We start from the raw sequence: 6,998 nt of genomic DNA on the forward strand, positions 1-6,998 counted from the left end.
GGAGCCAGTATGATTTGCTTACTGTTTCTCCTCAACAAAGAATGTGAACGGCACAAGATGCAGCAGCATTGCCAGCAATGGTGGACTTGGGTTTGTCCGTGCTCCGCCTGGCATGGGAGTTCTCAAGGAGCAGGATTGTGTGCTGAGTGGCTGAGGGGCCTTTGTGCGTAATGGAATGGATCAGTCATACACAGAGACAAGTCAGCTAGGAAATGGAGCTAGTTAATGTTCTGAGAAAACCCTCCTCCAAAAATGCCTGAGGTGACTCTTGTGCATTACTGCTGGGAAATAAAATTGATATAACCCTTTGGGGGGGGGGGCATTTGACGATATCTCAAAATGATATATGCATTTACCTTTTGATTCACCAATCCCATTTCTAGGGATTTACCACAGGACACACCTCCAATAGTATGCAAATGCACATGTATGAGGTTATTCATTATGTTCTTTTTTTTTAAGTTCTTAGTTTATTAGTCCTCTCCTGAAAAATCTGTTCAATCACCACAAAGTCACTGATGAATCTTTACTCCTTCTGTCATCCAATCTCCACTTCACTTTTTGCCAGCACCAACGTTGGCCTTTGCACTTTGCAGTCCCCTAACTTTTTTAATTCTGTTCTTGCGTTCCTTTCGCTATCTTCTTGAGGTCGTTTTCTTCTCATACAGGCCATGTCTTGCAAGTTTATGTTTGGGTTCGTTTTTCTTCGCGTATTCTAAGGAATCATAAATCATGCCAAAGCCAGTTGTCTTGCCACTACCAAAATGGGTTCTGAATCCAAATACAAAGATGACACCTGGTGTGGTGTTGTATATTTTAGCTAGTTTCCCCGAATTTCTGTCTTAGGTACTGTTGCCTTCCCAGGGTGAAGGGCGTCGATGACCATCTGTTTCCGTTGAAGTGGTGTATTGGTCATGAACTCCCTGGTCCGGATAGTTACTGTGTGGTTCATGATGGCAGCAGGCCTTCAAGCAGCCAGGGGGAAAAGAGGATTACATTCTTTATAATTGCAAAATATTTGAAACTACCTAAATGTCCATATGTAGGAGAGTGATTGAATAGAGCTTGGTACAGCCACAGAGTGGAGTACTATACTTCTGCAAAAAGAATGAAGACATCCCCTGTGAACTGATAGGGAGTGATTTCCAGGATACATTGGTAAATTTAAAAAAAAAAAAAAGCAAAGTGCAAAAACGTATCTGTAGTATGCTTCCTTTTGTGTAAGAAGGAAGGGAAGTGAGAAAATACAGATGCATCTGCTCATTTGTACAAAAAGAAACATAAGATAAACCAGAAACTAATGGAGTTAGTTACCTACAAGATTGGATGGGAACAATGCACAGTAGGTTCTCAATAGACGTTTCCTGACAATGACTTCCAGGTGGTCTAGAAGACAGTAGAGTGAATGGTAGATTCAGCCTGGGAGCATCAGGAAGTTTCTGTTACTGTCTTGAAAGATGAATATGTGGTCAGCAGGTTGGCTGACCATCATGGGGAGATTATTCCAAGTAGAGGGAACAAGTATGAGCAAAGATCCAGAAGGGGGAGATAGCCTGGCATGGAAAGTGGCCGGAGCATTGGGTGGGAGGGGACTACTGTAGAAGAATGCTGGCTAGGGCAGGCAGGAACCAGAATGTGGACTTCCTGTTCTGCAGTGGTAGGGAGTTTGAATTTTATTCTAAGTGAGATGAGAAGCCATTTGGAGCAGAGGAATGATATGGGCCTTTTCATGCTGTGTCAGTCCCTCTGGCTGTAATGTGGGGTATGACTGAAAGGGAACAAAATGGAAGCAGGGAGACCCGTTAGGAGGCTACTGCAGCCATCCAGGCAAGAGGGGTTGGTGGTTTGGACCAGGAAGGTAGTCATAGAGGTGGAAAGGAGTGGTCATGTTATGGATCTATTTTGAAGGGACAGCTGATGGGACAAACTGATGGGATGGATGTGGGAGAAGGTGAAGGAATAGGAAGACTCTGGAATAATTTCCAGATTTCTTGCTTAAGTGATTAGGTGTCTGATGGAACCACTCAACAAGATGGGGAGCACAGTAGAAACAGGAAAATTTATGGGGAAATATGATGAGTCGGCTTGGATATGTCAAGTGTGAGGTGTCAGTGCGACACTCTGCGGTCAGATGCATAGGTCTGGGGCTCAAGGGAGAGGTGCGAGCTGGCACCGTAGGTGCGGGGCCACATAAATGAAGGTTGAAAAGATGAGGCCAGAATGTGAGAGTGTAGTATTACCCCAAGAAGAGAAGCGATCTGGGGACAGAGTCCTGGGGAACACTAACATGAAAGAGGGGCAGAAGATGAAGACTCCATGAAGGGCTACAAAACCGTTGTACTAGAAGTAGGAGGGCTAAGAGAGAAGAGGGCCATGGAGGCCCCGGGGGAGAGAGTTTCGAGGGGAGGGTGCTCAGCAGTGCCCAGGGCTGCAGGGGTGTCCCTAAACTAAGAGCTACAAAGTGTCCCTTGAGTAGATGGGGGGATCGGTGAAGCCAAGCTGCAGAGACTGCTGAACATGGGAGAAGTGAGGAAGTGCGGCCAGCGAGGCAGGCTCTTCTTCAAAGAGCTTTGACCGGAAGGGAAGGAGTGAGGGGGTATGGCAGTAGTAGAGGGGAGGGTGAAGGGTTGGAGGAGAGTCATTATTATAAGGATGAGACAAGCAAGCCTGTTTCAGTCGTAGAGAAAGTCAGCAGACATGCAAGGCTGAAAACCCCCCAAAAAGGAATTAACCGGTAGAATCAGGTTGGCATGGAGAGGCCAGGGAGAGGGGCAAGGTTGAGTGGGAAAAGGCGGACCTCTCTCTGAAGGGTAACTTCTCATGAAATCATTTTCAATGTGAAGGAAGCAGTGAAGAGCAAATTATCCATGCATGCACGCGGGCTCTTTGCAAGCTTGGAGGGTACGGGCGTAATCATGTGCTAATTCAAACAGAACCCCGGGCCTTGGTCATAGGCATCTGGAGAGGGCAGTGCTGACAGATGCTGGTTGCCCGCTGCCAACTGCAAACGGTACACATTTCAGGCATGTTTGTACAGACTCAAACGCAGTTTAATGTACACAAGGGAGGCAATGGTGTTAATCAAGGTAAAAAGTCTCCCTTAAAACAAATGATGAGACTTTACAATGAATAAATAGTACCTAATTCATGGGTTTGCCAATAGTTCTTTCCCGTGCTGGACTTTGGCCAGGAGTTGGAGGGCTGAAAGCAGGTCAGGGAGAAAGGCCACAGGCTCCTTTCCTGGTTCTCACCTCTGAGGCCACCCCTAACCTTGAAGGTACAGAAGAACATGGGTAGAAGTGAGGCCTGCGTGTGGCCGCAGACCGATCTGTTATGAAGCAGACAGGCCCAGCGGTCACAGTTTATGCTCCAAGGACAAAGGACTTAGGGCTAAGACATTCTGTCCCGTTGCAGACAATGGAACCCGTAAGCTATTTCAGAAGAGCTCACGCAAGTCATTGTCTAACTGCAAAACAATGCTGACCCTCCCTACGTGGCATGATATATATTGGACAGAGAAGCAAAACATTAGGTTTGGGTCCAGCTCTGCTGCAAGCTTGCCGTGTAACTTGAGGCAAGTACCTTCTGCTCTTTGGGCCTCAGCTGTTCCATCTGCCAAAAAAAGTAGACTGGACAGATGATCTCTAAGAGGCCTGCCCTCCCCCCTCCAACACACACACACACACACACACACACACACACACACACACTTTATTTATTTATTTTTATTAATAGACTTTATTTTTTAGAGCAGTTTTAGGTCCACAGCAAAATTGAGTGAAAAGTACAGAGAGTTCTCATGTACCCCTGCCCACCCACATGCACAACCTCCTCCACTGTGGACGTGCAGTGCCAGAGGGGTATATTTGTTACATTCGATCGACCTATATTGACACGTCATTATCACCCAATGTCCTTAGTGGTGGTGCACATTCTGTGGGTTTGGAGAAATGTATAACGACATGTATCCACCATTACAGTATCATACAGGATAGTTTCACTGCCCTAAAAATCCTCTCTACTCCACTAATTCATCCCTCCTTCCTCTCAGCCCCAAGCAACCACTAATCTTATTACTGTCTCCATAGTTTTGCCTTTTCCAGACTGTCACATAATTAGGATAATTCAGATTGGCTTCTCTCACTTAGTAATATACACGTAACTTTCCTCCACATTTTTAGTGGCTTGATCATTTCTTTTTAGCACTGAATAATATCCCATTGGATGCTCCACAGTTTGTTTATCCATTCACCTGCTGAAGGACATCTCAGTTGCTTCGAAGTTTTGGCAATTATGAATAAAGCTGCTATAAACATCCATGTTCAGATTTTTATGTTTGGCATAAGTTTTTGACTCATTTGGATAAATACCAAGGAGAATGATTGCTGGATTGCATGATTAAGTGTATGTTTAGTTTTATAAAAAACTGCCAAACTGTCTTTCAAAGTGGCTGTGCCTTTCTGCATTCACACCAGCAGTGAATGAGAGTTCCTGTTTCCCATATCCTCTCCAGCATTTGGTGTTATCAGTTTGGGATTTTGGCCATTCTAATAAGTGTATAGTGGTATCTTGTTTTTTTTAATTTGCATTTCCCTAATGACATATGATGTTGAACATCTTTTTGTATGGTTACTTGCCATCTGCGTGGTATCTATTCAGGTGAAGTGTCTATTCAGGTCTTTTGTCCATTTCTTTAATTGGGTTGTTCATTTTCTTTCTTTCTTTCTTTCTTTTTTTTTTTAATTGGGGAATATTGGCGAGCAGTGTGTTTTTCCAGGACCCATCAGCTCCATGTCAAGTCGTTGTTTTCAATCTAGTTGTGGAGGGTGCAACTCACTGGCCCATGTGGGATTTGAACCGGCGACCTTGGTGATATGAGCACAGCGCTCTAACCACTGAGCAACCGGCCGCCCACTGGGCGGCTCAGCTCCAAGCTCAAGCTGTTGTTTTCAATCTAGTTGTGGAGGGCACAGTTCACTGGCCCATGTGGGAATCAAACTGGCAACCTTGTTTTTAAGAGCTCAAGTTCTAACCAACTGAACCATCCGGCTGCCCTAGGTTGTTCATTTTCTTGTTAAGTTTTAAGAGTTCTTTTTATATTTTAGATAACAGTTCTTTATCAGATGTGTCTTTTGCAAATATTTTATCTCAGTCTGTGGCTTGTCTTCTTATTCTCTTGACAGTGTCTTTCACAGAGCAGACGTTTTTAATTTAATTTATTTTATTTTATTTTTTTAAATGTATTTTTTATTTTCACACACATATTTTTTTACGTGAATGGCATTATGCTATGCATATTTTTAACCTGAGTTTTTCATTTAACAATCTACCATGAGTTTTTTCATGTCAAGGACAGTGTCCTGCGATTTCCTTATTAACAACGAAAGAGCGTTCCTTTCTATGAATGTGCAGCAGGGTCCCTCTATCCAGTGTCTCGGCAGCTTCTTTTCTTTCTCTTTCTTTCTTCCTCCCTCCCTCCCTCCCTTCCTCCCTCCCTCCCTCCCTCCCTTCCTTCCTTTCTCCCTTTCTTTCTCCTTTTCTTTTTTATTAGTTTCAGGTGTACAAAACAATGTAATAGTTAGACATGTATACCCCTCACAAAGTGATAACCCCCCTCCCCCAATTTACTACCCCTCTGACATCGCACGCAGCCATTACATTTCCACTGTCTCTATTCCTTATGCTGTGCTCCGCTTCTTGTGACTATATATATATAATTATAGTTGACATTCATTATTATTCAGTTTCAGCTTCAGGTGTGCAGAGTTTTTAATTTTAGTGAAGTCCAGCTTCTCAATTATTTTTCATGGATTGTGCCTTTTGTGTTGTATCTGAAAAGTCATTGCTATACCCAAGGTCATCTTGGTTTTCTCCTACCTTCTAGAACTCAATATTGTCGTAGTTTTACATTTTCCACTTTAGGTCTATGATCCATTTTAAGTTGATTTTTGTGAAGAGTGTATGGTCTGTGTCTAGATTCATTTTCTTTTGCATGTGTATGTCCAGTTTTTCCAGTACCATTTGTTGAAAAAAACTATGTTTGCTCTATTGTATTGCCTTTGCTCCTTTGTCAAAGATCTGTTGAGTATATTTATCTGGGTCAATTTGTGGGCTCTCTATTCTGTTCCATCAATCTCTTTGTGTATTCTTTCACCCACACCACACTGTCTTGATTACCATAGCTTTGTAGTAAGTCTTAAAGTTGAGCAGTGTCAGTCCTCTGACTTTTTTTCACTTGCATGATTTTTATTCTTTTAAATTTGTTAAGGTGTTTATTGTGGCCCACAATATGCTCTGTCTTGGTGAATGTTCCATGTGAGCTTGAGAAGAATGTGTTCTCTGCTGTTGTTCGGATGAAGTAGCCTATGGATGCCAATTATATCCAGTTGCTTGATGGTGTTATTGAGCTCAACTATGTCCTCACTGCTTGTCTGACTGCTGACTCTGTTCATTTCTGAGAGAGACGTGTTAAAGACTCCAACTATAATAGTGGATCATCTATTTCTCCTTGCAGTTCTTTCAGTTTTTGTCTCATGCATTTTGCTGCTATTTTGTTGGGTGCACATGCATTAAGGATTGCTATGCCTTTTTGGAGAACTGATCCCTTTATCACTATGTAACCCCTCGCTTTATCCCTAATAGCTTTACTAGCTTTGAAGTCCACCTCATCTGAAATTAATGTACGTATTTTGCTGTGTATAATGTGCTCCCGTGTATAATGTGCACCCATAATTTTGGCCCAAACCTTCAGGGAAAATATCTTTCATTTTAACTTTTTAATTCAAGTTTTTATTTGTTTACATTTAGGTACTTGTTTTTTGTATTATAAAGAAATTTTGTCATTTATTTTTTAACATATTATGGTACAGGAAATTTTATGCAACAATTACAAAACATGAGAACAGATACAAGGTACAAGAAATTTTATACCGGTAACAAATTCACGATATTTACACATCATAGAAGGCCAAGAACTCTTCGTTGTTGCAAGTTCGTCC

General features: G+C 42.5%; 1 pseudogene; it reads right to left on the reverse strand.

Annotated features, from left to right (window-relative positions):
• Positions 1–554: 554 nt before the first annotated feature.
• On the reverse strand, positions 555–952 carry LOC109436560 (small ribosomal subunit protein eS24 pseudogene; annotated as a pseudogene).
• Positions 953–6,998: the final 6,046 nt, after the last annotated feature.

This window comes from Rhinolophus sinicus, chromosome 18 (genome assembly GCF_057876585.1).
Source record: "Rhinolophus sinicus isolate RSI-liver-muscle chromosome 18, RSI-T2T, whole genome shotgun sequence".
Classification (NCBI taxonomy): Eukaryota; Metazoa; Chordata; class Mammalia; order Chiroptera; family Rhinolophidae; genus Rhinolophus; species Rhinolophus sinicus.